This window comes from Melopsittacus undulatus, chromosome Z, assembly GCF_012275295.1.
Source record: "Melopsittacus undulatus isolate bMelUnd1 chromosome Z, bMelUnd1.mat.Z, whole genome shotgun sequence".
Classification (NCBI taxonomy): Eukaryota; Metazoa; Chordata; class Aves; order Psittaciformes; family Psittaculidae; genus Melopsittacus; species Melopsittacus undulatus.
In genome coordinates this window covers 49,626,925-49,640,792 of record NC_047557.1, presented here as the reverse complement: position 1 = coordinate 49,640,792, position 13,868 = coordinate 49,626,925, and the positions used below count along the sequence as shown (strand labels likewise).

The 13,868-nt window shown below is 37.4% G+C and overlaps 1 long non-coding RNA gene across 1 annotated transcript; it reads left to right on the top strand.

Moving 5' to 3' along the window:
- The first annotated feature begins 941 nt into the window (after positions 1-941).
- On the top strand, positions 942-9,702 carry LOC115947447 (uncharacterized). Its single transcript, XR_004081375.2, has 3 exons — positions 942-972; positions 4,370-4,460; positions 6,281-9,702. It is a non-coding gene; the product is annotated as an uncharacterized lncRNA (long non-coding RNA).
- Positions 9,703-13,868: the final 4,166 nt, after the last annotated feature.

Sequence of the window (13,868 nt, the reverse complement as noted above, 5' to 3'; positions counted from 1 at the left end):
TTACTAGCAAAAGTTATAGATGATTTTTATCAAGATAATCTCTGTTAACAGGTAGTCTGTTTATTACACAGTATTTTTCCTCTTGTAGTATGTTGTTTTATTCTTTCTTTGCACCAGGTGCATTAAATTGAATACAGAGTACTTGCATGTGCTATAAATACAGAAAAACCCTGCTTACCTTTACTGTCTTCTTCCTGAGCCAGTCCAGCCTTATTTAAACACATATATTTTCCAGTCAACTATCTTCCACGATCAGCTTTGCAGCAAAGATTGCCTGTATTGCTTCTTCATGTCATGTTAGTGCAATGTGAGACTAATTAGTGACTGGACACTCTTGGTGTAACCATACACAAGAATTCAAAGGACTTTTGTTTGTGGTGTTTTGTTTTTTTTTTTTTTTTTTGAACAATAGTGGAAAGACTAAGCCAATATCCCATTAATTTAAAATATTCCTTTGTTCCGAAGAAAGGAGAAAACATCTGAGTTACAAAGAGAATGCTATTACATTTTTATTTAAAAAAAACTTCAATATATGCCAAAAAGTATAAGTGATCAGTGTATTATGGTGCGATCAAAGGTTTTCTTCTGAAGGAGGGAAAACCCATTGAAGGCTAAGCTCCATAAGATAGTGCTCCACCCTATTGAACGCCATATTATTTGACAACTGATTATAACCTTCTTTCCCCAAATTTGAGTGCATATTAGAAATTATGAATTTTCTGGTTTTATACATGTGTCATGGGTTCAGCAGTAGCTCATGCTCTGCCAGTGAGCAGGAAGAGATAGGGCGCCTGGTCTGGGCTAGTCGGGGAGGTATTCCATACCACAGCACGTCCTGCCTGGGGAGGGGACTGGAAGCTGGCCGGGAGGGAAGGAGTTAACACGCCGGGCTGAGCTCGGGGAGGGAACGGGAAGCTCTCTCTGGGGCTTCCGGCTGGGGGGTTCCGGCTGCTGGCCTCGTGGCGGCGGGTGGTATCGTATTCTCTTTCCCTGTTTGTCTCCTCTAACATTGATTTGTTATTGGTACCGGTAGTTACTTCTGTTATACCTTGATTGCTGGACTGATTTTACCTCGATCCGTGGGAGTTGTATCCCTCCGGCTCTCCTTCCCATCCCTCCGGGAGTGGGAAGGTGAGGGGGGGGGAAGGGAAACAGAGGGGGAACTGTGCAGATTTAGTTTAAACCGTTTTTATCTCAATCCGTGGGGGCTACATTCTTTGGATTCTTCTTCCTATCTCTCCGGGAGTAGGGAGACTTGATTTAAACCGCGACAACATGCTTGAATGCACTGGACATGAATGAAAAACATTTTAACTATTCATGATGTTCAGAAGGCAAAACTTGCATTTTAACAAAATACCTTAGCTTCCCTCTGTCCTCATAATCCCTTGCTGAGACGGAAATGTGTGTGCTATGTTCCAAGTAAAAATAGCAATATAAGATTTTCCTTGCCAAACCCCAAGGATAGCACTTTTCTCTTCAACCTTTTAACTTCAGCTCTATTGCTTCTTTTAAACGTGAATATTCTCATTTAATTGGACTGACACCTGCATGTATTATATGCTTACATTTTACCATTAATGCTATTATCACTACGACAAAATAAAAATCCTCTATGAATTTTCCACTTTTTCAGTGGGAAACAATTTGTGATTTGCTTTTGAAAATATCTGCTGTCTGTGAAAACATCCCATTATCAAACTGGAAAAGTTAACATACGGAAATGCTTGGCCAGTGTCTGAGCTGTAGCATAGGTAACCATGCTGACTTTTCTATGTGTCAGGCTTCCTATCCTGACTTCATTGTTCATCTACTGGCCTTGAGACCACCAGAACCTTTACCCTAAGAAGGAAGACTCCTCTGAAGATGAAAACCAAGCTGTCTTTAGGAAAAAAATGGGAATGTTTAACCTCTGACTACAAATGCTATGTAGAACACCATAAAGCTTTCAAATTGAAAAGTATTGCTTTGGAGCTTTCCACCTCAAAGAACAGGGACAGAGAGAAGCATACGCTTCCCTCCTCTCCTCACACACCCAAAATCATCTCATAGGTAATATTACCACATTTTATTCTCAGCAGCATTGTTAAACAAGCATTGTTTGGGGAGAATGGGTGAAAGTCTCTTAGTTTTTGTCTGTCACTTCCAGAACAGTCATAATTCCTGTTGATTACATTCTGCAACCGTTAGTGTAAATGTTAGTCCCACATCTTTGTAGAGAACATGCCAGTCCCTGTTCTTAGCCTATGTGGGAAGAGAGATATTTAATCCGGTCCCCTCAAGGACCAAACAACATAAAACATAAGCAAATGAAGGGTACTGGAGAGACAGTTAAGAAACTTTTGATTCATAAACCAAGCCTATATGATATAGGTTAAAGAAAAGTAAGAGAGGCAAAAGGCACAGATGTGTTTTTTCCAGAGATTTGACAAAGCAGAACTCAGTAATGGATGTTACCAAGTCATTTCCTGTGTTTCTGTGACTAGGACTTAATTATGACACCAAGGTTATATTAAATCTCTTATCTGTGTACACAGCGGTGCCTAGTTTTAACACTCGTGTGGTTTCTGCCCTTCTCACACTTTGTAAATGCACACGAGGAAGAGCCTTATGTTCATTGAATTTTCTGCTTTAGCAATCTTCACAAGGGTTAGGTCTTGCTTGAGTTCTGAGTTGGAAACGAATTGCTGTTCAGCTGTCCTGAGGCCCAGTAAAGTAAACTATAGCACCATTTTTCTTTTCCTCTGACATATGTAGAGCCATTCAGTTAGCTATAGATGAACTGGCCACAGAGCACTCAGCCATGACGTAATCTGCATTGTGCTGTGAGCACCAAATGAAAGAGTTCTTGCCTGTGAGATCTAGTTGCTCCAGATTGCTCATTCTTCATTAGTTTTGCTCTGCTGTGCTTTCACCATCAGCTGACTCAAGTAAATATTACAGATGTATTCCCCACACATACACACCCCTAAGACGTTGGATTGAAAAATGGGGGAGTAGCACAAGTCCAGATTACATCTGGGCATTAGTGTTTAGAATGTTATTGCCTTCTTCGGCATTTTAGAGATTCATCACTTGCTTTCTGTTGGACCTGACATAGTCAATTTCCAATGTACAGAGTAGTAGTTCCACTGGGAAGTACTACTGCATGACAAATAATTAGAGTAAGCAATTTTTCAAGTGCCCGGTTTTGTCTGAGCACCTGTCTTTCTTTTTTTAATTTTTTTTTTTTTTGTATTTTCAATTCCCGTTGAAAATTTTTCACCCAGAAAATGGGAGATGAAAGTTTCTGGTAAAGTACTATCTCTTGTTCTGTGCATAAGTTTATCTGATGTTCTAACCTATCCTTCATGAGCAATAGTGAGTAAGTATTTTACAGCTGTGTCTGGACCACAGTGATAATGATCTCTTCTTGTGAAGATATCTCTTGCAAGACAGCTGCTCTCCTTCACTGTGAAATCTGTCATACACTCCTTTGCAACTACATCCACTGTATGATTAATGTTTGTTTCCTGACAATAAAGCCTACATTTGGGACACATGCCCTTCTCACCACCTTTCTTTGCTTTAAAATATGTTGGCTAGTACTAGCTAAAATCTCAGTTTCTTTTTTACAATCTCTTGTGCTATTTACCTTCCAATCCGCATTTTTCTTACTTTTTTAGTAAAAATTGTCCACCTCCTTCTTTTCTGCTTCTTTATGCCACCTGTCTGCTAGACTTTGAGTCAGTTGGACTTTTGGAACTTCCTTTCATTTCCAGTCCATCCAATAGAATCATAGGGTCATAGAATCATTTAGGTTGGTAAAGACCTTTAAGATCACTGAGTCCAGCAATTGCTTTATTTTAATTTGTCAGTTGAGGCAAAGCAGACAAATGAAGAATTAGCATCAGCTGTTCTGTTCTTTGGCAGGAAGCTCTAAATATAAATTTAAGTACCTTAAATAATGTTTTAAATTTTTTATTGTTATGTATCCCTGTTTTATACCACTCTTGATGGCTATTAGCACAGCCCATTTTCCTTTTCAGTGACTTTTCTATTAACAAAAGAATATACAGTGGAAGTCTAGTGTAGCCATTATACAGCAGCAATCCGTTGCTACAGAGGGGTTAAAACCTGCTCATTATCACTTTATGTTCATCATTTACAGAAAGTCCCCATGCTCTGGGATTAAATGCCAAATGAATAAGTAAACTTTTGTTTGTTATACATCCACAGTTATGAAAAAATATGTTTGAAACATGACACATTATTGTAGAAGCAGAGAAATCAGAAAAAAAAAGTTAAAGAGTTCAGTGTTTTGTAGTTTCTTTATTTTTAGAGACCTTGGGATTTGTGAAGATAACTGTCAATACTGTGTCCTTGACAGAGGTTTCTGGAGGTCAGTGAGCAATCAAAACAATGAATGACTGTCTGTGATTATTTCTGAAACTGCTGCCTGTGGACTTCAAAGAATCAAGGTATGTAAATAAATCATAGGAGCTAAGGGCCTAGATTAAACAAAAACAAAACAAACAAAACACCCAACAACCACAAAACTTTTCTGAGTGGCAGGGCCTTTTCACACTGCATTCTCCAGAATGCTTGATTAAAAGAGAAGCTGGGCCTCAGAAACCTATTATGTATTTTCCTTCCCTTCCCTTGTTCTCTATTAATGAAAATATTTAGATAAAAAGGGATCCTTGTTTCCTAACATTTCATCCGCCTCTGCTGTTTATTCTCTACCTGGTGTCATAGTCCTCTGAGTTGTGGCAGTGTAATAATTTCCACAGCAGTCCTGCTGTGCTGTCACAAATAGAAGATTAGGATTTCAGATTTTTAACAAGTAGAAACAGAAAGGTGAATACTTAAACAAAGACTTTGTCTTCAAGTAAATATCCTTAGTAATGTACAACAAGGAAAGAAAAAATAAGGGAAATCTCTAATACCTAGACAGAACTGTATAAGAACAGTATAGCTTTTTCAGACTTTTCTACACACTCCCCAATGGACTTCAGGAATGCCATTGCCTTTCACCTTTATCCTCTGTTAGAAAGCCATTTCTATATTTTTTGGCCAGAGGAAAGCCCTTGACAAAGTTTCAGACAGAATGAATTATATTTTAATGACCATTTGTAATGATAAATGGCAGAATTCCATCTTAAATACGGGGCTGGATTCCCAAAGTAAATAGTGTAGAGAGAATTCCTCTCTAATGGAGCAAGGTAGAGATGGGTTGGACTGGGAAGAAACAGAGAGTGCTGCCTCTCAGCATATTTAGGGCTTGGGACTGTGAAACATCAAATGTAATTCTGAGGCCATCAATTACAATAGCCTATGAGGTTATTCTAACCTGAATTGTGAATCACATATTTCTTTAAAACAGATAGGTGGGTTAGACAAATTGGGTGAATTAGTCAAGCACATAAATAATTGAGCTTGTAAGATTTTAAATAAAAACATCATGAAGCCTGTGAAGCAATCAGAGTTTGAAACCATGAATACAAACCTCCAGGTGTAGCTTACATACGTCAGATGCAAGATAAAAAAAATCACTAGGGGCCACATTATGCCATCCATATTCCCACAAGGTCTTTGTTTATTCTCCAAGTAATCCCTTTGAAACTGAACACGTTTAAAACAGCAAAATCTTTTCTAAATAGCTACCAGCAACTGAACAGGTGACAAATAAGATTCCTCCGAAAAACTATGCTTCCATTTTCTCATAACTTGTTACAACTAAAATAAGGCTTTAAGTGAGATGTATTTTTATGATTTCCCGAATAATATTTCAGTGTTAGCTGTCCAAATCATAGCATTTCACATGACTTCATAAATAAGATAGTACAGATATAGTCTTTGGAAATCTGCATTTGTTCCTATTGGAAGTTGTAACTTGCCTGAGATAAAAACATACTGAAATCAGAAGTTAACATGGGCCAGTTTTAAGACCTGAAAAATCAATGTTCTCTTTTCCATTGAATGCAAGCAGTAACATATTCCACTGCACTTTTGCAGATAAAGTAGGAACAGAAATTTTAAGCTTTGTTTAAAAGAAGCAGTACACAGTTTAAAAAGACTGGTATTTTACACAATATATTTAATCTTCCAACACTGACAATATCTTACGTGAAACACTTCACAGCAAAGCCACTCACTGATTGGCTTACCCCAGAGGTACACTTGAGATGTTCTGAGTCTGACTATTTTCTTACTTATAGTGGAGTAAAAGAAATCTACCAAGAATCTGCTCTAAGGGAAAATAAAGTCCTTGTTACTTTTGTATGTTATGTGTACGCAGTCTTCTACACAAGGTCAGGAGCTGCATATATCTCCTATTATGACTACCCTCCACAGTCTAGTCAGTTTCGTATCAGAAACAAACTTGAAGGATGCTGTGTTGCGGCACACTGCTGGATGCAAAAGCTCCTGGGAACTCTTTCTTGTATCCTTTTGCATTACTGGGCCAAAGTTGTCTAGGTACCTGTTATGGCTTCATTCTTATTTCCATTTTAGAATAGAAGATACACACACTGGATAACCTATCTGCTGTTAACAAAATGAGTCTCAATTTTCTGAAAATAAATCACAAAATTAAAAGGTAGCGCTTGTGCAGACTGAATTAACAGTCTGCTACCACCTAGTTCAAGCGGGTTTTCAGGACTGCATTTGCATTTCTGTATATATTACGTGAACAAATTAGTAATACTGAGATGTGTTTACTTATGCATGCCTGTAGCAAGTTAATGTGTAATTTGCTCATACATCTGCATATACAATCACTACAATTACATTTGCAAATTAAGTATGTGTTCATATACATGTGGGATATCTGTATACACATTTTTTTTACTATTTGGATTATAATTTTTTTTTAACTGAATATTTATCTTATTCATTTATCCACCAATTTGCGTAAGTCTTCCTTCTGGGGTGAGAGCTATTGTAGCCTACAAATTACTTTGTTCTTATATACAGTAGAAAATATATTTGCTGGCATTTGTATACCTCTGTCTATACATCAACTTTTATAATCTGGTAATGTCAAAACGCTCACACCTTCTCTTCATTACACTTTCTATTTCTGATGGTTAGAGTGCAAAACTCTCCACAGATGATATATTCCCTCTAGCAGTTTAGCTGTGGCAACATTGTCTATCCAGTCAACAGTTTGCTCACTTTTGAGGTACTTTTCTTGTTGACATTGAATTCTGTGTTCCTGTAAGTGATTTACAATAGCTAACACTACTAGTTCAAAGCTAGACTGGTTTTTCCTACTCTATACTAATCATGATCCTGAAGGCATATGTGAAGATAGCAGGAGGGGAACAAAAAAAAAAAAGAAGAATTTAATGCCACTGGGGTATGTATGGACTTACGGTTAGAGTGTTTGGGTTTTTTTGTTTTCATCTATTACGAGAAATTAATTTCTTGGTGTATGATGCTGTGTCAAAGGCAAGGAGAAAAAAATAAAAATGATAGCTGAGGTGAATATTAAACTAACATTACATTATTTCTTTTGCTGTGTCAGAGTGTGAGAATCTGTTACTTGTAGATCCATCACATGGCAGCAAATGGTGGCAGGTTGCAGCTACAAGTATGCGGCCTTGAGCCATGGGGTAAATCCCTTTGTACAGACACCTATTGTTGATGGGTCATCAACATTAGTGTCTGTTCCATATATAGAAGTAGTCTCACTACTTAACTTTTCTGCTCAAGGAGCAAAAGGCAGACTAAGACAGAATGAAGTAGGGAGCACAAGCTCAGCAGAACTGGAGAAGTTATCATGGTAGTAGTGTAGCAAGATGATGACTGAGAGGCACATCCCAAATTCAGTGAAGCTAGAAAGGGACAAGAAGTTGAGAGTGTAAGAGGAGAATGATGACGAGTGAGCACAGTATTGGAGTTGGGAAACAGAGGCTGCCTAAAAAAAGGATACAAGAAAAGAAATTTAACTTATATACCTTTCCCTGCTCTTCTGTTAACTAGTATACTTTCAGGGATTTCAGGTGCATAACCCCTCACAGCATATAACTTAAGTGTGCTGTGGAAGCCCTGCTATAATATTCCTTGAAGTTCTTTAACTGAAGGAAATTTGGTAAAGAACTTGGGAAATACTTGTTCACAGCAACCAAATTCTCAGACAGCAGTAAGTACTGGAAAGTCCACAGCCTTTCAGAGTCAGACTTGGGAAAGAAGATATGGGATTTAGCATGCTGAGTAAGAAAAAACACAACATATATTCAGACAACATGGAAAATAACAAGAAAGTAAATTTCTCATAGTGTTGAGAATCTCTAAGGATTTAAAACATGGATTGTCTTTCCACAATAACATGTTCACAGATGCAAGTGGAAAGCTCTTTGAGTAGGAGTCACAGAGTAGATTTTTCCTAACCATGAACAATGCAGCAATATATGTTTTAAAAGTCAGAGAGGCTTCAGTATGATTTTAGGGTATTCCTGGTTTAGATTACATTGAACAGGCACCAACCATCAGCTTGTATTTTAGCAGGTTTCATTTAACTGTTTATTCCTGGAAACCTAGGCTTCAAATCTACTGCTTGTCTCATGTGGGGCCAAGAGTCTATGTGGGACGCAAAATCAGCTTAACTTGCTTTTGTAGGTGTCTACTGATATACTGCAGGTCAACATGCTAATGATGTTTGAGCAGAGAAAGCAGCTGCTCCAAGCGCATTTGAAGCCTGAAGCTATACAGTGACGTCATGAGAATCAGTGCTCCCCAGAGAGGAGATGCATACAGTTTCACCATCTTCCCTTTCGCTGTAGATAACAGGGGTTCCATAGATAATACTCTTTGCTTCTCCTACTTTCTGTTCATTCTTTCTTTGAGCTTCAGACCAATATTTTTCAAAGATAAAGGTAGGGTGTAGCCCAAAGTAATTCCAAAATTTTACTTCATACAGTGCCTTCCAAAAACCTTGGAATATTGAGATTCTCCCTGCACAGATTTTAGAGAACTTTCTGAAGAGAGAGATTTCCTTTGAACACTTGCCATAATGTTTCCTTGTGTGCATTACTGCTTCTGATTCCCAAAGTATCTGAGTTACAATGGTCCTGTTTGAAAAAATTTAAAACTCTCTTGGGATAAAATAGGAGCACTAATAGTAAAATACACATATTTTAAAAAATCTGAAATCCTACAGCTTTATGATGGTAATAGACCCATTAAACTTGACTTTGCTTGCAGCTTCCACTGAGGAAACAAACTGAGAAATACACAGGCAGGGGAATTCAGAGAGCAGGAGTCTTTTCTGAAAGGCAGAATAGTATTGATTACACTTGGCAAGCATGGAGGTTTTTTATATTTTGACTGAAGAGTTAATTCTTGGGAGCCCATAGGAGCTGGATTTAGGCTATACATTCCTACAACAGCCTGCCTGACAGCTTGTTTTTGAACACCATCTTATCTTTTTTTAATTAACAAAGGACAAAACAAGAGTAACAGGTCTGAGAACCCAGACACTAAAGGATCTAAAGGAAGAGAATTTATCTGGTGAGGAGATAGTGATGCTGTGGTTTTCTGATGTTGCTTCTTTTCATCAGGCAGCTCCCCTTTTCTCACCCTGATGATGTCCTTGGAAATACAGACCCTGTTCCGTAATGTTTTGGTTGATTTCATGTCTTGCTTCTCTTTCATTACTCTTTTGTGAATCATTATTACCATAACTTTGTTCTGAGCATAGCTGGGGGGGGGGAAAGTATTTGGGGCTGAAAGTCAGAAGAATATGGAGCTTTAGGGTGTCAAGTTAGCTCAATACAGAATGACTGTAAACTGTTTGATGAAATATTTTCATTGATTTCAGTGGAAGTCTAAGTGAGGCACTAAAACCAATTCCTAAAAAATCCTTAGTATGAGTTCTGTATGATTTTTTTTTTCACTTTCAGAGTACATTCAGAATGCTTAGAACCTAAATTGATTTGCACGGTAACTGCTGGTCTTAAGAAGAGTAAAATACATTCTTGCCTCTCAGTTTGCAACATTATATTCTGAGTTATTTCAGGAAAGTGGTATATATCTCTCTATTTGTAGTTTCTCTGGCAGAGGAGACTTTCATACAGTGTGTAGCTGCTCAAAATCTCTTCTAACATCAAACTTTGAGTGAGTAAGAGCTAACAAAGAATATGTGTTTTGAAACACACAGTAACTTCAGTGAAGCCAAGATATTTAATGCGTCTTAAGATCTATCACATATCCAATATGGCAGTATTATAAAACCATTAAATGCTATGTGTGGAAATAGTAATGATTATAAATGATTTTCCATTTCCTTTTTTCTTCATTTTAGTTTACTTTCACAAATTAGTACTCCATGTCTTTATTTTTTATTTTTGTCTTTGACAGAGAAATGCATCAGGACGTTGTAATTTAGCTTTCTAGTAGTTTGATGCTGTAGGAGTACTGCTGTCAGGACAGTTATTCCTTAATTATTCTTCTGCAACACTATGCATTTTTGTAATAAAAGAAAATATTATTATACAATAAAATGTACAATAAAATGCAATTTTGAAACATGTAATGTAAAAAATTTCTCAAGTATGTGCATAGATTCATGAAACACAAATGTTTCTTACATTGAAAATAAAAAGTAACAACTAAAAAAACCCAAAAAAATCCTCATGCATGTTCCATTATTTCTCTTTCCTGGGGAAAGTTTTATGTGGATCTATTCGTACTGAGGCATTCTAAGGAACTACATTGTTTTGCTTTTATAGGTAAGCAAAATGAAACATATTAAGAATTTCATTTATGATTATAATGTTAGTGCACTTTGTGAATTACCCATATATCCAAATACCTTACAGTTAAGAGGTTCACAATGTGATCAGCAGAAAAAAATGCAAGTTTTCAGTAACAAGAAATTCTGCACTATGGAAATGAATTATTTTAGCAAAAGGAACCAGCAGGAATACTAGACCACTAAGTCTAGTCTTATTTTTAAGAGGTGAAGTGGGAATATCAGTATTTATCACAATGTTGCCTACAGTAATGAGATTTTGAAAGTGTTATTATGAATTTGATGTGGAGAGACTGCAGAGGTTAGGCATGAATCAATCTAGAAGAAATATAAATGACCTCTGTGTGCACCCTAAGTTGCATTACTGAGCAAACTGTGATGGGGGACTGAACACTTGCTTAGCACTGTGAGCAACCTAAATGAAACATCACATACTGCTTTATCATCAACATGCAAGGGTTTTATCACATACTGCTATATTTCTCTAGTACAAAATGCTGTAGGAAGTTACCTACTTTCAAATCTAGTACACACAGTAATACCCACAGAAAACCACCAATGTGGCTTCACTGCAAAACTAAAAAAAGGCTAAAGCAGTGGAAGCAATACTGCTTAAGTGTTTGATTAGTGAGGATGTTAGTTTTCAAAGTTTCTTGGTAGCACACAATAGGAGCTACTGAGATATGCAGAGCCCAGCAGTAGTGATTACCTGGTCTTCTGAACAGCAACTTGTTTTAAACTTTGGATGGAAATATTTTTCATAGTACACTGCAGTGTTAACTGCTTGGTGTGTCACAAGGAAGGATTCCTACCTTACATTATTGTCATCTTCTTCTGAAGAATATATGGACTGATAATATCAGAGAACAAATAATGTTTCTATAATATCCATAAATAGCAAGACACCAAATCTATCACAGCATCAGGAAGAAAATTATATCGTCCTTTAATTTGGACTCAGATCTCTTTTTGCTTATGTTTGCACAGTAATATCCTTATTGAAAATTTGCTTCATATCTTGGAACTCACATATATTCTAATAATGCAAGTAGCAATATTCTGAATGAATATCCACAGTAATAATTATATAATTTTCCTTAAAAAAAGGGGAAAGGGTGCAGAGGCTATCAAACAACTTTATCAGACAAAACCCCTTTTCTGTATGCAAATCAATGATTTTCTCTTTTTCATGCTAAATAGTACTTATTTGTAGTGATCATACTCATATTTCTCTTAATAGGAAGAGTTACTCATATTAAACAACAATATAGGATGTCAAGACACTCAAGATGTAGGAAGATCTGATACTGATAGATGAAATATTGGACATGACCTAGCAGTGTGCCTTTGCAGCCCAGAAAGCCAACCTTATGCTGGGCTGCATCAATACGAACGTAGCCAGCAGGTCAAGGGAGGTGGTTCTACTGATCTGCTCCACTCTGACAAGACCACACCTTGAGCACTGCATTCAGCACTGGGCCACCCCCCATACAAGAAAGACATGGAGTTGTTGGAGCGAGTCTAGAGGAGGGCCATGAAGATGACCAGAGGGATGGAGCACCTCTCCTATAAAGACAAGCTGAGAAAGAGAACTGCAGCTCTTAAGCCTGGGGGAGTGTGGCCTTTCTATATACAAAGAGAGCTTATGAAAGAGATGGAAAAAGACATTTTACTGAGGTCTGCAGTGACAGAACAAGTGGCAATCGTTTTAAATTGAAAGAGGGTAGATTGAGATTGAAAGGAAGGAAGACATCTTTTTAAGATGAGGGTGGTGAGACACTGGAGCAGGTTGCCCAGAGAACCTGTTGATGCCCCACCATTGAATGTGTTCCGTGTTAGTTTGGAGGGGCTTTTGGGCAACCTGGTCTGATACTGAAAATAGTATCTGTCCATGGGAGGGGAAAAGAGGGGGGTTGGTTGGACTACATAATTTCTAGAAGTCTCTTCCAACCCAAACCGTGCAATAGTTCTATTCTATGGCAGTTGTCTCCTCCATACACAAGATTACAACCTGCCTCAGTTGTGATATCCTGTTTGCTCCCCCATAACTTTGACCTGAGAAATTGTTTTGACCTGGAATGTGTCAGAAGAGTTATTACTGTTGAGTAACAAGATGATTTGCCAGATTGCGCTGGGGGGGGGGGGGAGGGGAGTGGAAAGGGGGTAGGAGACAAAAGATTGTTTTACTCCCATTAGTTTAGCTGTCTAAATCCTTTTAAAAATCAGGCCTTCAGTCATGTCTACTGTACATAGCTATCAGAACACTTGCAGCAATTATTTTTCAATCTCTTTTTCTGAATTTTAGGATATGTAATTTCTGTGGATTCTGTATTTAGCACATTTCATATATTTTCCTTCTACTGTCTTCCCCATTTTGTTCTACATAATTTTCAGGAACTGGGAAAAGGGATGATTCTCAACAGCATGGAAAAAAAGTTGGATACTGGATTTGAAGATATTAGCAATTGACATTGTTTAAGAAGCTAATAAATCATCAGATGTTCAAACTCATTCTTTTGTAAGTCCCAGAGATTCTTCAAGCTCTATTCCAAATTCCTCTCTGTGAGCGTCATCATAGCTGTTAGCTGTTTGAAGCAGAGATAGCAATCTGTCTTCACATACTTGGTATAAAAATGTTCAGTGATAAAAAAATTCAGATAAAAGGGAATTAGAACTCTTCAGATAGATACAGCTGGTGTAAGTTTAAATTCAGAGGTTTTCAAGCAGGAACCTACACATGTCTGCATTGGTTGCAATCCTTTAACCTGCTTTTTTCACTTTTCAGAGAATATGAGAGTAAAAAATTAGTAGAAAGAAAGGAAATTTCTCACTTCTGCCAGTGAAATTAAAATTGAACAGTCCTTTTTTAAAGTTTATTTTAAAGTATAGCATGATAGAACAGCCCTGTAGAGATCCTAGACCAGTGGGGGAGAGAGACATTAGGCTTTGCTTTATTCTGGTGTCATCTACTCAAGTTTCACTGTAGCATGAGAAGATGAAGCAGCTGGAACAAGCTTCAGGTGAAAGCAGCTGGAAAAAAGATTTTAAAGTCCAAGGCTATTTTAGCTGCTAAAATCTTTTACACTGTTTATCAAAATTACCAAACCGAAATAATGTCAGGATAAATCTC